General features: G+C 38.8%; 1 protein-coding gene across 5 annotated transcripts in view; it reads left to right on the top strand.

Annotated features, from left to right (window-relative positions):
• CDK14 (cyclin dependent kinase 14) overlaps positions 1–23,452 on the top strand; it is a 721,193-nt gene extending 697,741 nt beyond the window's left edge. For all 5 annotated transcript variants that reach the window (XM_072784251.1, XM_072784250.1, XM_072784245.1 and 2 more), the window contains one exon: positions 20,047–23,452. The gene's annotated coding sequence lies outside the window, so the exon portion shown is untranslated. The remainder of the gene's footprint in view (positions 1–20,046) is intronic.
• Positions 23,453–24,213: the final 761 nt, after the last annotated feature.

The following is a 24,213-nucleotide window of genomic DNA, read 5'->3' as shown; positions in this document are numbered from 1 at the left end:
TCGTCCTTGTAATAACTTACTCTATTTTTATTTGAAAATATACCTAAATAATGTTAAGCACTCCTAGTAAGCTCTTTGCCATATCCCCCAATTAAGACATCCCTCTCTCTTTTCATATTATAGTCAAGATACGTGAGAATCAATAACAGCTACTTGAGTGTTAGTTTTAAACCCACACTTTGGGGGCGCCTGGGTGGCTCAGTCAATTAAGTGTCTAACTCTTGATTTTGGCTCAGGTCATGATCAGAGGGTCCTGAGATGGAGTCCCACATTGGGCTCATGCTCAGTAGGGAGTCAGCTGGAGATTCTCTCTCTCCTTCTCCCTCTGCCTCCCTCCTCCCCTGGCTTGCACTTTATCTTTTCTCCGCCCCCACCTGTCACTATCCCTCTAAAATAAATAAATATTTTTTAAAAAATTAAAAAATAAACTGAAGCTTTAATGAGGGCAAATCTCACAGGGATTACATGGAAATCTCTTAAGACAGATGGTCAGCAACTGCTTCCAAACATATTTATGAACATGGTAATGTTCCTTTCATCACCATAATTCTTCTCCTTTTTATTGTGAAGTATCACTTTTATTTGTTAAAGACTGTAATAATTTTCAGATCAGGAAGAGTAAGGGAACCAAAGTCTACCAAGTGATCCCTGAGTTCTGAGACTTACTGTGTGATTGTAATTTTTTAAAGAAATTTGATTTCCCATAATTACATGAAGATTTTAAAGCCTGTCACTTAAATGTTTCTCATATATTTAAACTCATACTCTTTATTACTGATAATGAAGAGTATAACAAAATGGAAACATTAGTCAACTCTTGATGGAATTGAGAAGACAAAGTAGTAGAGACCAGTGTTTATCTCCTCTCAAACTAAGCAACTTAAAGTAATATCCAGACAAAACAGAGTCCTCAGTGTTGGTGGAATTCCCTAGAGTTGTACGCAGTTGCAGTTTCTTACCCCTGGATTCTGAGTTCACCAGCTAAGAGCTAGAAGCTCAGGACCAAGGTGTAGATACATAGATAAGATATGGATTAGATAGTTGATAGATGATAGATAGATGATAGATAGATAGATAGATAGATAGATAGATAGATAGATAGATAGATGATAGACAGAGGAAACATACCACCATCATGTTTAGAGTAAGAATTTCAAATCTCTAAGGTTTTAAATAAAAATTACCAAGTCCAAATCTCTTGTCTTTGTGCTCATTATAGAATATAAGTTATAAAAAAATTAGTCGTTGGATGAAGACGATAATTCCATTGCCTTATTGCCAACATTATAGCATATCTCAAAATAAGGATGTCTCTGGAACAACAAAATATAATTATGTTGTGTAATTGTTGATTACTTTAAAGATTGTAGATTCAAACCTAGTTTCCTTTCTGGAAAGAGAATATAACAAGAGCATGTTAAATTTAAAGGGTTCATCTTTAATTTAGTAATGACCAAAGTGCCTTAAAGTATTTGATTTTCTTTTTTCATATGTGTGTTTTATGTATTTGTAGCTAAGGAAGTTGAGTAATATTTGATGTTTGTGATTATTTCTATTTAGATATCTTATCTCTTTTTTCTTCTTTATCATTTCAGTTCATCACTAATTCTTTGAATAGATATTATCAAAAAAAATCACAAAATAATTCAATTTAGCTATACAGTGTTCAGCATGAAACATATTTTATTTCTTCCTTTCTTCCTTTTTTTTAAAAGATTTTATTTATTCAGTCATGAGAGACACAGAGAAAGAAGCAGAGACATAAGCAGAGAGAGAAGCAGGCTCCCTGTGGGGATCCTGATGTGGAACTCGATCCCAAGACACTGGGATCACGACCTGAGCCAGAGGCAGGTGCTCAACCACTGAGCCACCCAGGTGCCCCATCTTCTTTTTTTTTTTTTTTCTGAGCAATTTTTTAATAATAAATTTATTTTTTATTGGTGTTCAATTTGCCAACATACAGAATAACACCCAGTGCTCATCCCGTCAAGTGCCCCCCTCAGTGCCTGTCACCCAGTCACTCCCACCCCCTACCCTCCTCCCCTTCCACCACCCCTGGTTCGTTTCCTAGAGTTAGGAGTCTTTATGTTCTGTCTCCCTTTCTGATATTTCCTACCCATTTCTTCTCCCTTCCCTTCTATTCCCTTTCACTATTATTTATATTCCCCAAATGAATGAGAACATATAATGTTTGTCCTTCTCCGATTGACTTATTTCACTCAGCATAATACCCTCCAGTTCCATCCACGTTGAAGCAAATGGTGGGTATTTGTCATTTCTAATGGCTGAGTAATATTCCATTGTATACATAAACCTAGCCTCAGCAATCAGACAACAAAAAGACTAATATTAAAGGCATTCAAATTGGCAAAGAAGAAGTCAAACTCTCCCTCTTCGCCAATGACATGATATTCTACATAGAAAACCCAAAAGCCTCCACCCCAAGATTGCTACAACTCGTACAGCAATTCGGCAGTGTGGCAGGATACAAAATCAATGCCCAGAAGTCAGTGGCATTTCTATACACTAACAATGAGTCTGAAGAAAGAGAAATTCAGGAGTCAATCCCATTTACAATTGCACCCAAAAGCATAAGATACCTAGGAATAAACCTAACCAAAGAGGTAACAAAGCTTTAAACAGTGCTTGTTAACTAAGCCAAATGCCAACCAGGTCTAGTTATTCATTGCAACTGCCAAATAATACCATCTCATCAACCTACAGTTAAGGGGTATTCATCAGTTAAGGGGTATCAGTTATTCATCACATTTTGTGTGGGTGTGTTAATTTCACAAATAATAAGTACATTCTTATTGAAAAGTATCCAAATAACACATTAGTATAGGAAGCAGAACTTTAAAGTTTCCACCCTGCAGAAAAATCTTGATCTCTTCTCAGAGGTAGCCACTATTAATAGTTGGTACATATCTTTCCAGATCCTTTTTGACATATTTGATCTCTCATGCTTATAATTTTTAAAAATACTATTACTTGAATTTTACACAGATTCAAATTATATTAAGTTCAATTTACCCAGCCTGAGAATGATATTCATATGAGAATCCCAATTTTTTCACCAGATACCCGGAAACTTCTCTTGCCAGAAGGAAGAAACACAAGCAAAAATAAAACACTCTAAATCTTGGCAGATGTATCCAGTATTACTATTCATTTTTTAACATAAAAGCATGCATTTTTTTATATGCCTTATAGTATTTCTCTCGTTACCTTCTCAAAATTTGTTGTATTGCTTTTCAGAAGTGAATCTTCTCTACTGCCTGTATCATTTAAGAGCTAACTGCCATCACAGTAAAGAGTATGGGATTTGGAGTAAGAAAATCTGGGCACAAGTTCCAACTTTGCCACTTAATAGTTGTGGATCTTTAAGTAAATTATGTGTATTTCACCCTTCATTTTCCTTATTGGAATAAAGAATGGCAAAACCAGCCACCTCAGTAGGATTGTTCTGAAGAGGTGATAAGTTGCAGTTTTTGTACGAGCACTTATGATCCAAATTAGATTTGGATAGGCATGTCTGTTTTGGAATGGGCTAGGTTTTGCTATGGCTTACCATAGCAAATGTTCATTTATTTTATTTTTTTATGATTTTATTTATTTATTCATGAGAGACACACAGAGAGAGAGGCAGAGACATAGGCAGAGGGAGAAGCAGGTTCCTCACAGAAAGCCTGATGCGGGACTCCATCCCCGGACCCCGGATCACACCCTGAGCTCACCACTGACCCACCCAGATGCCCCACAAGTGTTCATTTCTTGCTTACGTTGTAGGTCCAATGTGGGTCACTGGGGGGCTCTGCTAAGAGATACAGGCTAACAGAGCCTCATGTCCTTCCTCAGTCACCTTGGCAGCGGGGAGGAAACGTGACAAGGTGAATCCTGGCCCTTGAAGCAGCCACATTGGTGTGCAGATCTCATTGGGCAGAGCAGGTTGAGTGGCCATGCCTCACTTCCAGGGACACCGTGGCCACCAGGCTTCACAAGCCACTAAGACAATCACAGCGAGGTTTTCTATCCCTCTATTCCCTCAGAACCTCTGCAGAACATCCTGCTTTTTTGTTGCTTAAAGTAAAGGAAAGGAGCCTCCCAATTATTTAAGAGAATGAAAACAGTTTAGATTTCATTATGCCGAGTCCACTTTTTCCTTACATTTCCTCTACTTTGCCTTAAATGTGGAAGATACTTAGGAATGCATGTCTTTTTGTTTGGAATTTCTCTTCAGGATATTCCCTCAAGAATATCACTATTTGACATTCAGATGGTGTGGGTGTGTGGAGGAGTGCATTTCAGGGAGGAAGAATAAAGGGTGAGGAAATGTAGAGCTTCAGGAAGAGGAACTGAGGAATAGCCTTGTTGCATCTGGTCAGGTGCAAAACTGTGGCCAAAAATGTACATATATTTTGGTTTTCGAAACTCTTAGTCCCTCATGGAAAGAAATGGTATAAAATTACGTTACATAAAAGTAAAATTAAGTGGAACGCAATACTGAAGCAGTTCTGTGCAAATTCCCTTGAACACCCAAACCAACAAGCAGATCCCTGGGAGGAGTAAGGTAGAGGGACAGTTAGATGTGGTTGCCATGGCAACCTTGTGCTGACTGGGATGACAGTCATCCCCGACTTCACATGTTCCTTTTCCCTCCTTAACTGGTTCCTGAAGATGTGCAGTGCTTGGGCTTTCAGTGCTACAATGTCAGGTCACAGAGAGACATCATAAACTATCCACTTTCCTTGTCTCCTAGCAAGGAAGGAACAAGTAACTCGTGCACCTAGGCTGAACAGGGTACAATTGTAGATAGAGTTTAACCAAGGAGATGAAACTGAGCAAGAGTCATCAGTATGCTGAGCTTCCAGACCAAGATCTGGTACGCCACAATGCTGAAATGACAGATCCAGCATAATACCACAGAAGCCAGATCAGTCTGTGAAGAGCAGTAATAGAATACCATAGGTTGTCTTCTGATGATAAGAACAAACACTGTTATTGGCAAGAGAAACAAAACTTTGTCCAGAGACTAGGAATATGAAGCATTTCCCTAACCACTTCAGTTCTCTGGACTATAAGATATAAAATGCCTGCCTTTTGTGGGTGAGGACCAGAGGCACAATAAGTCCTCTCTAGCTTATCAAGATGAGTTGTCTGCAACCCTCTCTGAGAGGGAAAACATAGGTGGCCATATTAAAAACAAATGCAAAATCTTGGCTGATACTATTCTTTCCCTTAAAAGGAGAAATAAGGTTTCTGGGTCATTGGCAAAGCTATGAGAAGCTTTTAGTAATTTTTATTATTACAATGATAACATGATAAATATAGCATATGAAATATAGTATTATCAATGGTATTGAATATAATTAGTAAGAATGGGTACAATGGGATGCCTGGATGTTGAGCCTCTGCCTTCAGCTCAGATCCTGATCCTGGGATCGAAGATCGAGTCCCACATCGGGCTCCTTGCATCGAGCCTACTTCTCCCTCTGCCTATGTCTCTGCCTCTCTCTCTCTCAAAGATAAATTTAAAAATTTTTTTAAAAAAGAATGGGTACAATGGAATTAGTTTCCATTTATCTATTATCCTGCATTAATGTTGGTACATCATTGATAGTGACTTTAATAGAGAAAAAAGGGAGGGGAGAATGAAGGATTGAGTGTGGAGGTAAGTCTTTGACTCAGCTCCTCATACTCTGAGGATCATCTGTTTAGATCCCTATTTAGCTCCCTATGTAGGGATTCATAGTTCTCATTTATGCTTCTCTTGTGGGCAGTTGCCTTCATCAGATAGAATGGTCCAGGTTGCATCTTTCTTGAAGGAAACACGACACAAACTGAATAAGATTTTTAGTTTGTTTCATTTTTGTTCAGGTGGTTGTATTTTTATCATTTGAGGGAAGATGTAGGAAATCATGAAAGCCTTTTCCCCCTTAACAGAAGTCTCCCTAGACTGGGCCACTTGCTCAAAAGGAATTACCTTCAAGTACTTAACTTTCATGGAAGATATTCCCTCTGCAGTATACTCTAAAATTATGGCTAGATGGCAGAAATACTCCTTGATGGTTCAATATTCTGACACTCTAATCCTGAGATCCCTGACATGGGGTCCCTGGACCTATTAATGGAATTCACCAAGTCTGTGAACCAACTTAGGCTGCATGAGAAAACCTGTATGTAGTTGTAGTTATGCAGATGTAGTTTTCTGGAGAAAATTCATTGGTGGCCATCTGGTTCTCAAGTTTGGCAGTGACTCAAAAAACTTTAATAATGATCACAGTCCATGGGGTGTCTGGGGGCCTTAGTTGGTTGAGCATTTGACTCCTCATTTTGGCTTAGGTCATGATCTGAGGGTCGTGGGATTGAGCCCCACATTGGGCTCTGCATTCAGCAGGGAGTGTGCCTTGGGGATACTCTCTCTCCCTCTGCCCGTACTTCCCTCCCTTCATCTCTCTCTCTCTCTCTAATAAATAAATCTTTTTAAAAAAAGAATTATCCCAATCCAAGTACTGTGTCTGTTCTCTTATTGACAGTGCATTTATCAATGTTTTGCCCACTGAGGAACTGGTAAGAGTAGGAAAGAGGTGGTAAGAAACATCATAATCTCAGATTCTGAATTAAAACTGATCTTTTCTATTACATAGTAATGTGACATTTCCTATGTAATCTCATTAAAAATACATCAAATGATGCACTTAAAATTTTTGCATTCTATTGTACATAAAATTTACCAAAACCCATAAATATATAAATAAATATTATATATATATTAATGATATGCACGTTAGGGGTGAAGTGTATTTATATCTGCCACTTAGGTTGAAATGCATCAAAATAGTAGGATGGATTAATGGAAAGGTAGAAGTATAGGCAGATAAATAGATATGTTACAAAACAAATATGTCAAAATGTTAATTGTAGATCTATATAGTTGATATATGGATATTCACTGTATAATTATTTTGTTTTTCTATATGCTTGAAAATATATTTAATCATAGTATTTGGAATAAAGCAACTGTGTTTGAAAAGTTTGATAAAATATTGAATAAATATATATAATCATGATATTTAAAGTGTACAATAGTACATGGCACAGCAGACAGAACAAGGGAGGAAAGGACTGAATGGAAGTTAATTTTACAACTTAGATATTTATTGATTCAATTTGAAGGCAATTCTTAGGGTTACCCTAATTGGCTTACTAGAGCACATGGCTCTTGATTCCAGGGTCATGAGTTCAAGCCCCACATTGGGTGTGGAGCCTACTTAAAAAAAATAAATAATTTAGAGGCAGTTCTTTAGTATGTAGAAGTAAATATACATATGTTCAAATTTCAAGTGCAAAGAATTTATATGAACAGAGAGTTCTGGGGTGCCTGAATGGCTCAGGCAGTTAAAAGTCCAACTCTCGATTTTGGCTCAGGTCATGATCTCAGGGTTAGAGGGCTCCATGCTGGTCATGGAGCTTGCTTAAAAGTCTTTCTCTGCCCCTCCCCTCCCTCTCTCTCTCTCTCAAAAAAAAGGGGGGGGTGATTTTTATGATATATGTGTAGTGCTTAAAAAGATAGCCCTCCAGTGACCATGATTACATACTTTTTTAACAGAAAGTTTTTGTTGCCATTAATTGTTTTCTAGTCTAAGTATTTCTTTGCCTCATTTCACACTTTTATTCCTAGGAATTGCCCTCTACCTTGTGCCTAAAATCAACCCATTAGAATTTTTCCTAATAAGAAAATTAGGGGACCTGGGTGATACAATCCATTAAGCATCTTGGTTTTGGTTCAGGTCATGACCTCAGGGTCATAAGAATGAGCCCCACATTGGGCTCTGAGCTCAGCACAGAGTCCGCTCTGGACTCTCTTTCCCTTTCTCTCTCCCTCTGCCCCTCCCCCCATGGTTGCTCCCTCTTTCTCTCTCCCTCTCTCTCTGAAATAAATAAATCTTTAAAAAAAATAAAGTACTGAGAGAGACAAGATTGAACTTTACCATGTTAATCCAAGCATGAGCAGTTTCACATCTTGCTTGGACCAAGGTACTCAGTAATTGATTAAGAGAACTCTGCTGCTATACAACTGATTATATAAACTCTAGCACTAAAACTTGGGAGGTCAGTAATTAGAAACCAAAGGAGCTTTTCCGTTTGAGCATCTCAGGCCCTGGCTCATTGCGCATGACATCTCAGGCAGAGCCGCCAAATTGAAGAATCCCAAAAGGAACAGAATTGAAACAGCTTATTAAAGCTGATGAGGCTGGGTTTGTTTTTTTCTCCACATTTGTATACTTCACAGGTGTACATTCTATTTAATTATTATGTTTAAGATGGAACTGGAGTGATTTTTTTCCCCAGTGATAGCATGAAGCAACAAAGTCACTAGATCTGGGTTTGTTTTTGTTTTGTTTTTTTCCCCCTTCCAAATGGCCCCAGTGTTCAAAGTCAGAACTTTTGAAAAGGATTTAACAGAGCATCATGAGACGTGATAGGTGCTTAGGGTACAATTTTAATGCCAGCAGACTGGAAAACAAACAGCATAACCCAGACAAGGCATGACTTTGTTCTTTAGCATTTGTGTGAAGAGGAAATAAGATCTTTCTGGGATGTGCTCCTACTCACAGGTGTGGAAGAGAAGATGTCACATTCCTGACTTAACCACATTGTGTATGGGATTCTGGTTTGGGGCAAAAAGGTATTGCATTCCCGCCCACAATAAGAGCTCAATTTCCTTAACTCCATTGGCGCTTTTGTTTCCGTCTGCCACAAGTGGACACTGAAAAAGCACGAAGCATCCCTTAATCCCATGAGCCTGGTGTGTGCTGGCTAATGTCACTGCGTTCTCCAGCTTGCTGCCAGTGGAAGGCAGAGAGTGACCTCAGGCCTGCAAGCGCTGTTCTTTGCTCTGCCGCTAAACCACTGAGCTGTTGGCACTTTGTTTTATACCAGGAGGAAACCAATTGTGTTGATGTGAATGTCTTACTCATTAGACATAACAGCCTTCACATTTTTAATGAGCTGAACCTCCTAGTCCATGACATGCGACCACAGTGAATCAAGGCAAGAACGTACTGATGATGTTTTCTAATTTACTGCAGTTGCTCTTTAAAAGATTTGACAGTATTTCAGATCTCCAAACGCTGCAATTTGAAAGTCTGTCTGAGGTTGTATGCTAATCAAAAACAGTAAATCATGTTTGAGTTATAAAGGACAGCAGAGCGGTAAAGCTAGGAGTTAGTGCACATTTGTTTTTCCTTTTCCTTTTAAATGCATAGGCAAATATAGAGATACAAGTGAACAAACTATTTAATGAGTTCCTAAGGCATTTTTCTGGTGCCTGGTGATTGATATGAGGGCAGGGAAGGGGTGTCCTGGGCAGCAGAGAGTCAGGCGATATTTGCCCTTCTCGTCCTGTAGAGTGGCAGCCGCAGCCACCTCCTCTGTGCCACCCCTCACAGACATGTGTAAATTTATTTTTTTTTTAATTTTTATTTATTTACTTATGATAGTCACAGAGAGAGAGAGAGAGAGAGGCAGAGACACAGGCAGAGGGAGAAGCAGGCTCCATGCATCGGGAGCCTGATATGGGATTCGATCCCGGGTCTCCAGGATCACGCCCTGGGCCAAAGGCAGGCGCCAAACCGCTGCGCCACCCAGGGATCCCGACATGTGTAAATTTAAATAGATGGATTTATTGAAAGTGCAACTGAGAATTGTGGTGAAGAATAACCTGATGATCTTGAATTCAACAACCTCATTAGATCAGGATGGGATCAACCATGGTTCCAATAAAAAATAATAATAATAAAAATATAAAAAAACTTTACTGAAGAAGATCTAAAATGCAGAGTCAAGTAGAGATGAAAAATCCCTTGGCAGCTGAGAAGAGGGACGGCTCTGATCCCACCCTCTTTTCAACAAATCTTTTGCCACTCTCAGTGTTTAGCTTTTGTGACACTTTGGGACACAAATTCCGAGACTAGAGCATCAGGATCTGTTAGTTTGTGTTGTAAAGTACCATGCTCGCTGGCTCTGTTTTTATTATAAAGTTGGAAGTAACAACTTGGCAACCCTGTTGTTTCTGTGAGGGTGACTGACTCCTTCTGATTTGCCCCAATTTAAACCTGAGAGTCCTCCATCCCGGAAACCCCCTCAGTCCTGACAAACGGGGACAATTGTTCCCCCTTATTCCTAGGGAGGTGATGACTCCTCTAGTGAGGAGTATTTAAACCTGGAACAGGGATCCCTGGGTGGCACAGCAGTTTGGCGCCTGCCTTTGGCCCAGGGCACGATCCTGGAGACCTGGGATCGGATCCCACATTGAGCTCCCGGTGCATGGAGCCTGCTTCTCCCTCTGCCTGTGTCTCTGCCTCTCTCTCTCTCTCTCTCTCTCTGTGACTATCATAAATAAATAAAATTTTTTTAAAAACCTCCATTTTATAAAATGTGTTCTTTTTTATGATCATGGTCCTATTTTTTTATACATTTTCACTTAATGAGAGAATAAGTAGAAATATACTTTGAATGAGAGAAAATGCTACCTGAGCACCAAATGCTAGTCTTCATTTCTCATGACATGTGAAATTCTCTCTCTCAGAACTCATCTTGGCTATTAGATCTATATAGTAACTTATGGGGCATCCAGCTGGCTCAGTCCATGGAACATACAACTATTGATCTTGGGGTTGTAAATTCAAGTCCCATGTTAGGGTGGAGATTTTTTAAAAATGAAATATTAAAAAAAAAAGATAGAGTGACTTGTTAAAGCAGTATAACCAGTATCAAAACACTTTAATTATAATTTTGTGGTGATACATATCCAGTGACTTTACATGTAGGTCGTTTCTGTGACTTAACACTTAGTGACTTGTCTTTGGTCTTCGTCTGGAAGTTGTTCATTGGCACGGTTCACATTGTGAGGCTGCTACATGGGAAGGAGTTGGTGGGAGGTGAGTTGGCTGTCTAGCATCTGCATCCCCCAGTAGGACCTTGTTGGACCTTCTTTGGGAAAGAATGTGCCTTGGTGGTTAATGTATCATTTTGTGATGGTATCAGAATGCACCCCCCTAAGAATAGATGTTTCTGCTAAAATATTATTTCTATTTTCCTACCTATGTTCAGCAGAATACTCCTGTAAAAATTATATGGCTTGTTGGGGGAAAAAAAAAAAAAAAAACAGAATAAGAGACAGACAGCTCAAAATGTATTCAACTTGGTAACCATAATGTCTCAGTCTATTCGGGCTGCTATAACAGAATACCACAGAATGGTGGCTTTATAAAAAGAAATTTATTTCACAGTTGAGGCTGAAGGTCCAAGAGCAAGGCACCAGAAGATTTATGTCTCTTGGGACCCTCTTCCTTTTCTGTGTCTTCTGATGAAGGGGTGAGACAGCTCTTTGGGGTCTCTTTATTAAGGGCACTAATCCCATTCATGTGAGCTCCACCCTCAGGATCTAATTGCTTCTGAAAGACTCCCCTGGAAATACCATCACACTGGGGATTAGGTTTCAACATAGGAATTTGGGGGGCATACAAACATTCAGTCTAGAGCACACAGCACTCACAAAAGCAGTAAAAACACTAATAAAAATGCTAGCAGAGCTTACAGGTGGAAGAAGATGAAAGGATTGAAGATACAGAATTTTGGATGACAGAGCAGAATGTATAATATCTAGGAGAAGTGTACAATAAAGAATTAATTCCAAGACAGAGCATGTGGTCAAGAGGAAGCATGCACACAGACAGCATGTAGAGTACTGTACACCTCTTCAACTCACATACAACTGTTTTTATGTCTTTTGCATATGGCTGCCATGACTTGGTGGCTCAAAATTTCAACAATAAATTTAAATCTCTCTCATGCACCAACCTGACTTCTGGTTTATGCTGACTCCATTCCTTATGTGCCAACCATTTATAATCTAATTTCGACTACAGGATTTTGTGTTTTAGCTTTGCAGATATCTGCAATATGATGGTTCACAAGAAAGAATGATATTGTAGGTGATCATATTATATTGAATTCAAAACCCTTAGCATGGAAACTTCCTCTGCTTCAACACTTTGGACAATAATGCTAGACAACTTTTAATTTGAAAGAAAAAAACATCCACCCAAAATGAAGTCTCAGATCTCCTCTCAGACATTTAATTAAAGTCAAACATGAACCCTCGTGTTTCTCTGACTGCTAACTACTTAGAAGTGGTTTTATGATATTTGTGTATGTTCATTTTAAGTTGTAAAAAAAAAATCACACACTGCTACGTTACATAGCTTTGTATTTGGTTTATTTAAATATAGTTTAGTAGAACTATAATATATAAAGAAGGTTAAAAAGTCAGAATCCTGTTTAATAAACTTACCCCATTTGGCAGCCAGTAAGTTATAAAGGTATGCTGAGCAAATAAAGCTCCAAATATGAAATCCTCAGGAAGAATAAGTCACATTTGGCAAAAGCTTTTCTATTCTTAACTTTGTCATTGAAACTATTTCAAACCTCACATATGTATATGTATTTGTGTATGTGCACATATGATTATATATATACATATATGATTTTGTATATGTATTCTGTGTATGTGTGTATGATTTTGTAAAAGATGGCCTGTACACTCATAGGAGACCTAGATCAGTACTTTCCTTCTCTCCCTGTACTTCTCTTGGCTATCACTGAGACAGGACATACCCCCAGAATTGCCATCCATGTGGGTCTGAAATATGACTAGTCTTTTACATAAATCTGATTTAATAAACAGCAACACCATGAAAATACAGTGTTCTTTTCAATTACCACTAATTATACATCATACAATGCCTGGTCTTTAATGAGGTTTTTAAGAAATGTTTATTTACAATGATGATTACTGAAATGATATGTTAAGTCAGTTTCCTTGTGTGAGAAATGCTTTGTTTTGAAATGTTTCTTAGCTTTGCCTAAAAAAATTTAATTAAAGTCTCCACTTTGGCATGAAGCTTAAAATGTGCAAAGTCACTGCAATTAGTGCATTGTGTACCCATATGGATGTTACCAAACGGCTTTCAACTTAAAGGATTTGAGCTATTTTGAATGATGGACCTTCTGTTAAGCTTAAAACAAAGCCTGTCTATCCCTGCATTCATTTTAATTAATATTCTCTTGCTGGTCTCAAAGATGTGTTCTCTTCTCTGGGGGGCGGGGGAGGAGGAGAGGAGAGGAAGAAACATGATTATTGTAAGTCAGAAATAAGTTATAGAAGTAGGTTTGACTAATTTTCTACTTCCTTCAAGAAGCTTCAATGCAACATCAGAGTAACTGGAAAACACTGATTTCAGATGTTCCAAAAGAAAACCTGTATTTCTAGCTAAATCATAACATAACTCACTTTTTAAAAATGAAGAAATTAAGCTATCCCCAGTTTTTTTGAAATCAGTGTAAAGATTAAAACTTACCATTTTGAGTCCAACATTTATATAGAATCTACAGTATAGAATTTGAGTATATGCATTCTACATATACAAATGAGTATATGTGCTATGTACATACTTCTATTTATATATATTTCTACTTCAGAGAGATCTGTACTTGCTTTTTTTTTAAAAAAGAAGATTCCATTTATTTATTCATGAGAGACACAGAGAGAGGCAGAGACATAGGCAGAGGGAGAAGCAGGCTCCTCAAGGGGAGCCTGATGCGGAACTCGATCCCAGGACCCTGGGATCATGCCCTGAGCCAAAGGCAGACACTCAACCACTGAGCCACCCAAGCATCCCTCTGTACTTGCTTATAACTTCCTTTAGGGTTTAGCAACCTTATTTCTGGAGTTCATTTTCTGTAAGTAGTGAATGCTGTTTGAAGATGAATTAAGTACAAAAGATTAATTTTGCCATTTTTCTTAGTATTTTAAGCAATACCAAACTCAAAGTGGCACAGCCCGCTAGACTTTTTTTTCCCCCGGATATTTACTATGTGAAATCTTATTAATATGGTACTTGGGGAGGGAAGCTTTCTGGACTTTATTTTCCACAATATCAGAATAAATTCAACTGACAGTTATATGTGTTAGTTAAGGCCCTGATTTTCTAACTATTCTCAAACATCTCCCCTGCAGCCACTTTCCAGATGCCTCCAGAAACCTGTTCACTCTGATGGCCACTGAAATCCTTTGACTTTGCCAATTTAGGCCAATTTTGAATGCTGATTTAAAAGTAGACAGCTAAAATGATCCAAAAATATATTCGCTGAATTCTTAAGAATAAGAAAAATGTAAAAATTACCAAGCAGAATTGTAATTTACCAGAATATGTGGGTAAAATAATCCATCTAATGTATGAATAGAAAGGCATCAAATCAATAAGTCCACTCTAGAACACCACCATCACAGGTCCTGTTTTGTTTTTTTTTTTTCTTTTATTACAGTGTGATAGAAATTCATTCCCTACAACCACTAGATTTGTCACAAAGATAACCTAATTTTGCCATCTCGTCTGAATGTTTTTTATTCCCTTTTTTTAAAGCATGTCATTAATTACATATCTACCTTTAAATGACTCCTTATTTACCAGTGGTTTGGATTCTGCATTTAAAAAGAAGATTGGAATTGGTTTTATTTCAGATAAGAAACAGATAAAAGCCAAACTTGGCCAAATGTTATCCACTGTTTTTCTCGAGGATAACTTAATTATTTTATAATTCTGTACTGTCTTTGCTATTGTGAGACAGCTTTCTCTCTGTCAGATTTTAATAATTCTTCCCTCTCTGTTAGGCATCTTAACAAAGAGTCTCTCAAACAGAAATGAGCGGATTACCCCACAGCTTCACATACATCCTGGTGAATATCCTGTTCACAATTTAGGCGATGAAAGCAAAACCTACAGTTGTTTTAATTTGGAACCAAAATAATCACTTCTCTCCAGTGAGGCTTAGAGGGGAAGAAAATGGGCCAGAGTCTTCCTGTAGGAAAAAAAAAAAAAAATACTTTGCAGAGGGGCAATGCAGCAGGGGAGAAAAAAATAAAACAATAAAACAAACGCAAAACCTTACAGTGGGTAAATAGGCTAGTGAAAGAAAGGCCATCTGATCGCATGGAAACACCCTGGGCTGGGGTCCTTAGCTCTATGGTCCCGCCGGCGTGTAAACTGCACGTGTGTATGTAGGGGGGTGTGTGTGTGTATGTACACACAGAGATTTAATGGGGAGCACAGAGGGAATTAGAAAGAGCCTGGCCCGTTTTTAATTTGGGTCTGTTTGCTTGCATTTAGCACTTAAGGGCTTCTACATTCAGTTTGCTCAAAAGAGTGATGAAGCACTCCTTGCTTATGCCTCAAATCAGAAATGCATGAAGTGCAGCTGCAGAGATAATACATTTTCCCCAAAGGCTTTGGCTGAGCAAATTAGGTGTCAATGGGGTGCCTGCGCAGGCAGTACTCTCTCTAATTAGTCTCTTGAGCCTAGTTGGTGGCGGGTATGAGATGATCTAATCAATTGGTCTGTGTCTGATGGTTCGTGTAAAAATCCTACCAGGCAGACTCTCTCCCACAGGTCACCCACCTGCACAGCGGGACTGCTCATTTTCATTTTTCATCTCCTCCATCACATGATGCTGACAGTTGGTTTTAAGAAAATTGAATCCAAAAAATATCTAGTTCATAGGGCACATGGGTCAGAACAAAGTTGCATTATGGGTACCAGCGATCCAATTAATTAATATTTATAGCTGAGAAGCTCTATGTAGATATTTCTGAATAAGGATTTTATCAATAAAAATCCAATTTCTTGTTTAAAACATTCATTTCTAGGGAAAGAGCATTGTGAAAGCAGAAAGCAAGAAAGCACGATAAAAATGGCACCCAGTAATCGGATGATATATATACCTATGAGTTGATGTGCACTTAGTTGAGCTTATAGCATATTCACTGTTCATTTGTTTTGTATATGTGGTCTATTTTAATAATCAATTAAATGTAAGGGAAGGATATATGTCGCTATTATATTTTGCTTCCCTGGGAATGTTGTATACCCTCCCTCCTTTCACCTACCTCCTCACACATCAAATGTATGATTACATTTGGATCTTGAATTTTTCTGGCAGTAAATTGACCTACCTTATATATAGTCCTTGAAAATCAAAACTGATGCTGATGCTGCCCAAGGAGGAAGAAGGGCATCCCATGCTGCTGATGTCAGGCAGGATGCTTAGCACAATTCGGGCTATAGAGTCATGTCATCTCACATAGAGGGGAAAGAGGCTGCCTCTCATTTGCACCTCCCTTCCTTTTTATTACTGACTCTTTCCATTAAATGCCTGAGCCCAAACCTAAGTAAAAGACTTATCCATAATCACTGTGTTCACCATTTATTATCCAATTACTATTATTATGTATTATCCTTTATTATCCAATTCTGCTTATGCCTTGGGTTAGGTACATACTATTCTTCTAGAGATTACACTTAAAGAATCAGGACAAAGGCATAGACACACACCATCAATGGCTGAAAAGAAAGTTTAAATCAACCCAACAGGATAGTAACATGCCATGGATTATGTGACAGCATTGTTTATTATTACATCAAATCAGATATGATGAAAATCAAATCATTCAAATGGAATGACATGAGATTTAAAAAAAAGAGAGAGAGAGAGAGCTTGGCCCACAGGAAGGTGTTAATTCTACCCACCTTTTTGGCCAGTGATATATCTGTGGATGGCCCTTTCTGTACCCAGCACTGTGCCCTTTCAGCAAGAGCACAGGCACAGCATTTGCCTCCAGTCAATGTGCCGTGAGAGAACCCTAGTTCTAAAAACTTACTCTACTCCCCAATTTTCAGATTCCACCTTCTCCCTTCCTATTTGTTCAGCAATGAGTATCTGCGCAGGGTCTTGGCTGCACTCTAGGGATACAATAGTCAACAAAACCAAGCTTAATCAGAAAAATAATGATGCCACCTGCCTCCTTACTTGCTCCATCACAGGAAGTGTCCCCACGCGGGAAGGACATTTGAAACCACTTGTTCAGGAGGTCAGCCTGGGCAGGTCAGCATTCTGTGGATTAAAGTGGTAGAATGGAGGAAAGCCAGGCAATGACTACCCTTGGGGGTACCCAAGGGTCAAGTCGACCCTTGAACAACACGGATTTGAACGACCCAAGTTTACTTACATGCTGATTTTTTTTTATAAATACGGAACAGTACCATAAATGTATTTTCTCTTCCTTATGATTTCCTTAATAACGTTTTCTTTGCTCTAGCTGACTGTATTGTAGGAATACAGTACATAATACACATATAAAATATGTGTTAATCAACTGTTCCTGTTACCAGTAAATCTTTCAGTCAATGGTAGGCAATTAGTAGTTAAGTTTTTGAGGAGTCAAAAGTTCTATTCAGATTTTCAACTGTGCGAGGGGCCAGTGCCCCGATCCCTACATTGTTCAAGAGTCCACTATAGATCATTTCTGTGTGGCTATGGGAACTCCATGCCTAGGTAAGCACATGTCAGAACAAACCCATAGCTTTTCCATTTGTCCAGGATGGGCAGGTTTCCTGGAAGAACTGAAATCTCTGTTTAAGTAACATGGAAGAGAAAGAGCATTTTTTTCATTTGCTTAATAAAAATCTGAAGTTTGGTAGCAGGGTTAGGTACTAGCTGAAGATACCTGTAGACAGGTGTGTTTGAAATGTTGCGGAGACAAGTGCTATCTGTCTCTAATGTCGTGGGACTCAGGAAAGATGTCAGTGGAGAAGTCAGGATGTATGATTGCATGGGAGCAACAGGTAGAGCAAAAGATGGATTTACCTCATTTCCCTGGAAGAATGGGGGCTAAGGCAGTTGTTCTCATTTAGGTATTTTTGCTAGGGTGGTGACTTGTTTAAGAAGAGGTTTGATAAAGGCATATCTGGCAACCTGGCAGGGGTGAGGGCTGGTGCAGTGAGCCACAAGCAGCAAGTATTTGAGATAAGATCGAGGAGTTTGGACTTAGTGTTAACAAAGGGCCTATATGGGATATCCATCCAACCAGGCTTCTCCCTCCACCCCCAGGCCTCTCCCAGAAACTTGAGGTAAGGGCTTTTGTTTACATTTGTCTCAGTCACTAAGGACAGAGAACTCTTAAGAATGAATTGTTACCTGTTACCTCTATCTCATACCATATACAAAAACTAACTCAAAATGGATTGAAGATCTAAATGTAGGGATTAAAACTATAAAACTCTTAGAAGAAAATGTAAATCTTTATAACCTTAAATTTGACAATGGATTTTTAGATATGACACCAAAACCACAAGCAACAAAAGAAAAAAATGCATAAATTGGACTTACTCCAATTAAAATTTTTTTGTGCATCAAAGAATATTATCAACAGAGTGAAAAGACAGTCCATAAAATGGGAGTAAATAATTTGCACATCAAGGGATTGATATCCAAAATATATACAGAGTCCTACGGCTCAAAAACAAAAAGACAAAAAACCTAATTTAAAAACAAAGGACTTAGAATAGATATTTCTCCAAAGAAGATATACAGATGGCCAATAAGCACATGAAAAAGTGCTCAACTTAGCTAATCAATAGGTAAATGCAAATCAAAACCACAATGAGATACCAGTTCACCCCACTAGGATGTCTATAATAAAAAAAAATCAAAAACAGAAAATAACAAATATTGGCCAGGGTGTTGTGCAGAAATTGAAATCTTTATGTTCCACTGGTGGTAATATAAAATGGTGCAGCCACTGTGGAAAATGGTTTGCCAGTTCTCCAAAAGTTAAATATAAAATTGCAATGTGACCCAGCAATTCCACTCCTAGGTATTTACCCAAAGGGGGTAGCAAAAATGTTTTGGAACTAGGTAGAGGTGATGTTTGCATAACATTGTGAATATCCTAAATGCCACTGAATTATATGATTTAAAATGGTTAATTTTAGGTTCTATGAATTTCACCTCAATAAAAAAGAAAGGATGGAAGGTTAACCTTCCAAAAAGTCATCATATTAAGCAGAGGAAATGAGTAGAGAGTAGAGAGGACGCCCTTCTTAACAGTCAGGCCAGAGTATTTTGCTTTCTTGGTCAAGGTAGCACCACACAGTCAGTGCACAACAGCCTGCATGACCAGCAGTAGGACAGCGGTGCTGTAAGGTTCTCAGCAAAAGGCCAAAGTTCTTTCTCTGCTTGGGAAGATGACGGTGTAGCACTGTAGATGGGGACAAGCAGGCGTAAGCAGGCCTCAGGGACCTTGAACTTCTAAATGGAAATGAGGAGTTGGTTCTAGGACTCAGTGGAGCTGGAATCTCTGTGCTGGTGACTCGATCCCAGGAGTGTTTCTTTTCATCCTTCCTGGCAAGACATTACTTTCCCATCCTAGGGACTCAATGAAAATGCTTAAGGGCCAAAAAGAAATGTGGAGAGGAAAAGAGGGAACATTCCTGCTTTCTTTTTGAACCGCTCACATGGAAGTAGTTACCAAGTTTAAGCAGGCACCATTGGAAATGCAGTTATATGCAGGATGTTGGGAAGAGGCTGGCAATTCAGGTCATGCTGGCCAATTTTCATTCTGCTGAAACTAGGTCTGATAATAGGCAACCAAGGAATTATGTACAGCTGGGCTTTTTTGAAAGCATGTATGTGATCCATTTTTCTATTTCATGTCCATAAAAATGAACACGAGGATATGTCCTTTTAATGGTCTGTATGATGCTACAGGCACTTAATTAAGACCAGTATTCCTACTAATGATTTGGGGAAGGAAATTTGCTGAATTTCTTTTTCTCTAAATAATCCAAGAAGAGGTTAGACCATTTAAATTCATGGAGTTAAATTATTTTAAGGGGAAAAAATGGAAGCAGAACATTTGTTTATCATACTGTGAGAACTGTTTTGGTGAAGGAAATCACTCTGCCTCTGATACATGTGCTTGGGCGGCTGTGGAGAAAACGGATAGGCCCACTTTGGCCTGACCAATTTTGATGTCTCATGTAATTTAGAAAAAATGAATGATGTAAAGTTGGTTTATTTTTATTTTTTTTTGTTTTTTGTTTTTTGTTTTTACATATAGCAATTTTCTCTTTTCCTCCTTCCAGGATTAAGTTGTCATCATTCTGGGAAGAAAAAAAAAAAAAACATTAATGAAGTGGCCAATAATACGAAGGGAATCACGGATCGGTTTCCTTCCCCTCCCTGCGGTGGATTTCACTTACAAGAAAATTGAAGCTGGCAAGACCCTGTTTTCTCTGCAATTTATTTAAAACCTTGCACGCATTTGGATACCTTGTGATTTCCAAGAACTATGTGAAGATTAAGCTTTGCTTACTGATACATGGCATGTATTCTTTTCAGTCTTTTGTGTTTGATTTTGTTTGATTTCCCTCTGCAGCGCAGCATCTCTGTAAAGGTTTTTATGCTTTCACCAGCCATGTCTTAAATACATTAAGACAACACATTTGGTGTTCACACTTCTTTAGTAATGTCTGTACTTGAAAGCCACATAGTGGCATAAAACAATGTGTGTTTTCTTTGAGAGCAGTGCACATTTTGCAACCACAAGGAAGGACATTTTTAACTAAAGCAAACCCCTGTTCTCAGACTGACTTGACAACTTGGTCCCAGGATGTGGGGCCCCACTTGTCGCTTACTTTTTGAGGACTTTTGCAAATATGGTTTTTTTCTTGGAAATAACTGCACATGTATATAGGATATCGGAATCTGCTTAGCATTCTCAAGCCACATAGCATGACTGTTTTCCAAGTAGGTTGGAAGTAAAGAAATATCAAGAATTAAGAACAAAGACAGGGATCATTGCTTCCTTTTCAACCTCTGGAAATTGAGGTAACTTTTTACATGTTTTCTGGGTCTTGTCAACATCTTATATTTTCCATCCATTCTGTTATGCTTCAGGAGTGTTTTCTAAATGGAAGAGAAAAGAATGAGGAACAGAATGCTTAAAACTCGGGTACAAAAGAATTATATCTGCTGGATGAGCCCTGAAAGCCATCTTGGCTAGTTACCATTTAAAAAAGCATTTTACAAAGTTATCCAGAGTTTAAAAATTGCTCATTTACACCAAAGCACCTTCAAACTACACTTTTTAAAACATTCCAAATTGATTGGAAGACATCATTGGGGACCTTGACTTTGGTCTCCTGGAAAAAAAATGGTTGAATGCAGATTGTAGAAACAATGCAAGAGTCTTGCTTTCCAAGATGGCAAGGGAGAAAGAAAGGCCCAGCTTCCCTTATTGAGAAGATGCAGGCCCTTGAAGAATGAAGGCGCGTATGTGACCAGGAGGGAAAAGGGTACTGGGCACACACTGTGCTTTGATGGGGAAGGAGAGCTGCCTGATGCAGGCCTTCTCCCAGTGGGGCCGGCCTCACTGCGCAACCCCAAATAATACTGAGGCCAAGGGGGCAGTTAGGGAACTTCATCCAAAGCACGAAACCTAGCTCCTCAGAACACCAGTTCCTATGGAAATACTTTCATGTACACTGTTTTACATTTTCTTATTGGTCAGAAAGAAGGGGAGACTGAGAACGTGAAATGCATTGCACTTTTTAGGATCAAGACTAGGAATTTTGAGCCAGTTTGACACAGACATTCTCTGAGAGTCACATGAGGGAAAAGCTTGTCTATAGTCAAAGCCAGTATTCCTAGATAATTGGACCCAGAACTTCTAAGCATTACAAGCGGACCTTCCCTGGAGTGGGGAGTGAATAAATATGTCAAGGTCACAATCCATCCCATGCACAAGTAGCATTTGTGGAAAGCTCCTAGGTGCAAAGCAACGAATTATTTACTAATTGATTTTAAAGACAGCAAAAGTTACCGGAGGCCAGAGTGTTTACTGTTTGCTACCTAGAAGGCTTTCCCATTCTTCTCTCTCGGACATTCCAACCTATTGGAAGTCTTTAGCAGTATTTTAATGTGTGCTTAAACATGCAATCAAGAGCAGCTTTGCCTATGATTTGTTTTGAATTATTTATTTGGAGGAGAGGCATAACTTTTGTATTTTACTAACTTTCAACCAAGAGCAGCTGATGATTAAATCTTGCTATTTAATAAGCTTTCTAAGTTGAACATTTGAAAATATTTACTATTAAAAGACTTGGATTAGGAATGTTAGGGTCATTCAGAGATATATGCCCCTGTCATAGGCAGCTTCTCTCGGGAAATCAAACATAATGCTACTCAGTGTGGAGGGAAATCTGTTTTTTACACAGACATGTGTCTCAAAAGGTCTCATGTAGTAGGAGATTTGTAGTTCCCTATCCTTGTCATTGATACAAGAAATCCAAAGTTTGGTTCGTCTCTCTCCCCCCTCCTCTTATAGGCAATCCATCCTCCCTTCTCTTCTCCCCCCACCCCCTCCCACAGAGGGCAGCCATGAAAATCATTACAGGATGTGCTCATTAGCAGATTTATTATTCTATTGAGAAAGCACTGGAATGTTTTGTGAGATTATTTTTATATGAAGTACTAGCCTGAATTCATACAGCTGGAATATTAGGAACTCATTAGATGGTGATGGTATCAATGCAACATCAGTGAACACACAGTATTCTGAAAGAAAATTTGGGACCTAATTTCCATTTTCTTAAAGAAACAGTTTGGTTGACTTAAAAATGCAGGACACATAAGACATGAAAAAATATTCTGCGTGCTCAAATAGGAAACAAAAACAAAACAGGGGGCATAAGGCAGGGGTGGCTGCCCCTCCACTGATACAAGGGTGAGAAGCTATTTCTACCTCCCAGGAGTGATAAGAAGTTTCCAGGGAAGCCTCCAGGTTTGCAGACAAAGTAAGACCTCTGGGTATCCTCCCCTCAGTGTGTACATGACAGCCAGTGTAACTAATACCCTAGGTTCTGTGTCTATATAAGATACTCATCTGTGAATTGTACTTACTGGCTTTGTAATCTTTGTTACACAAGAGGATGTTTAGGTTGTACATACTGGGGTAGATTATTGCCTGGCCCCTATACATAGGAATATGCTGCATAATTGCACATAACTTCTATCTCTCTTACTGGCTTATAGGCAGAAGAAACCACATATGTTACTGCCTTGCAATTTTCTCATATACCAAAAACAAAACAAACAAAAAAAATGTCTCAAGTAAAATAAGCAATCTCTTATTTTCATTCCCCTTCCTAAGCAGCATATTTTAGAGGCACATACAAAATCTACATTCTCTAGTGAGGAGTGGATTTTTTTTTAATTTTTCTTTTGTCTTTTTTTTTTTTTTTTTTTTTGTATGATACACTGAGATGTGTACTTTGTAGCAGAGGGTGGGTACCTAAGAAATGTGTTAGCATCATTCAGAAAACTATTATACTCCAAAATGAAACATAGTAAGGAGAATGGAATAATACATGTTGCATATTTGTTACCAAGTGTAATTTGTCTGTACTATGAAAGATGTAATGGTTTGTCAGCTGTCACTGTTGTTTTCTTGTAACATGATATGGAATAAAGTATAGCAGAATCTCTGTACATTTTCTTGCTACGTCTTCTTGGTAGGTGCCAGATAACACCATATAGTGTCAAAGAAACATTGTCTTAAAAACTCTGAGACACAGTCATTTTTAGAGTGAAATAAGAAAGCAAACACATACGGCTCTTGGATATGGGAGGGAGTTAGCTGGAATGTTCCAGGAATCTGTTAAGCCCTCCCTTTTCTTTTTTTAAGATTTTACTTTTTAAGTAATCTCTACACTCAATGTGAGACTGGAAACTACAACCCTAAGATCAAGAGTTGCATGCTCTATCCACTAAGCCAGCCAGGCACCCCAAACCCTCCCTTTATTGTCAGACTTGAGTAAAGATGTAGAGGCTACATAAAACAAGTCTGGGAGCTTCAGGATCGCAATTCCACAAGCTCCTTAATGACGTCCACCACACGTTCCAGGCCTCTGACCTGATCTGGTTTTGTTTAATGACAATCCTACTTATGTTTTATTGTCTCTTTCATAATTATCCTATACATGTTCTAAGATGAGGTGAGTAGGTTACCCTCCACTGAATCCAAATCAAAGCTTCAACATGTCCACATACTGCCAGAAGCATCCTTCCCTGAGCTGAGCAGACTTCCCTGAACACCACCTAGCGAGTGCCTGTGCCTGACTGGGCAGGGCACTGTTGGCAGCCCACACTTGGGTCGGCAGTGCTGCCTCAGGAAGCCAGTCACATTTCTGTCATCACCTCCTCCTCCTTGTTGGATCTGTCAGCTTCACACCTGCAAACAAAGCCCCCCA

The sequence above is a fragment of the Canis lupus genome, chromosome 18 (assembly GCF_048164855.1).
Source record: "Canis lupus baileyi chromosome 18, mCanLup2.hap1, whole genome shotgun sequence".
Classification (NCBI taxonomy): Eukaryota; Metazoa; Chordata; class Mammalia; order Carnivora; family Canidae; genus Canis; species Canis lupus.
Note: the sequence above shows the minus strand (reverse complement) of the source record. Positions and strands in the feature narration are given on the sequence as shown.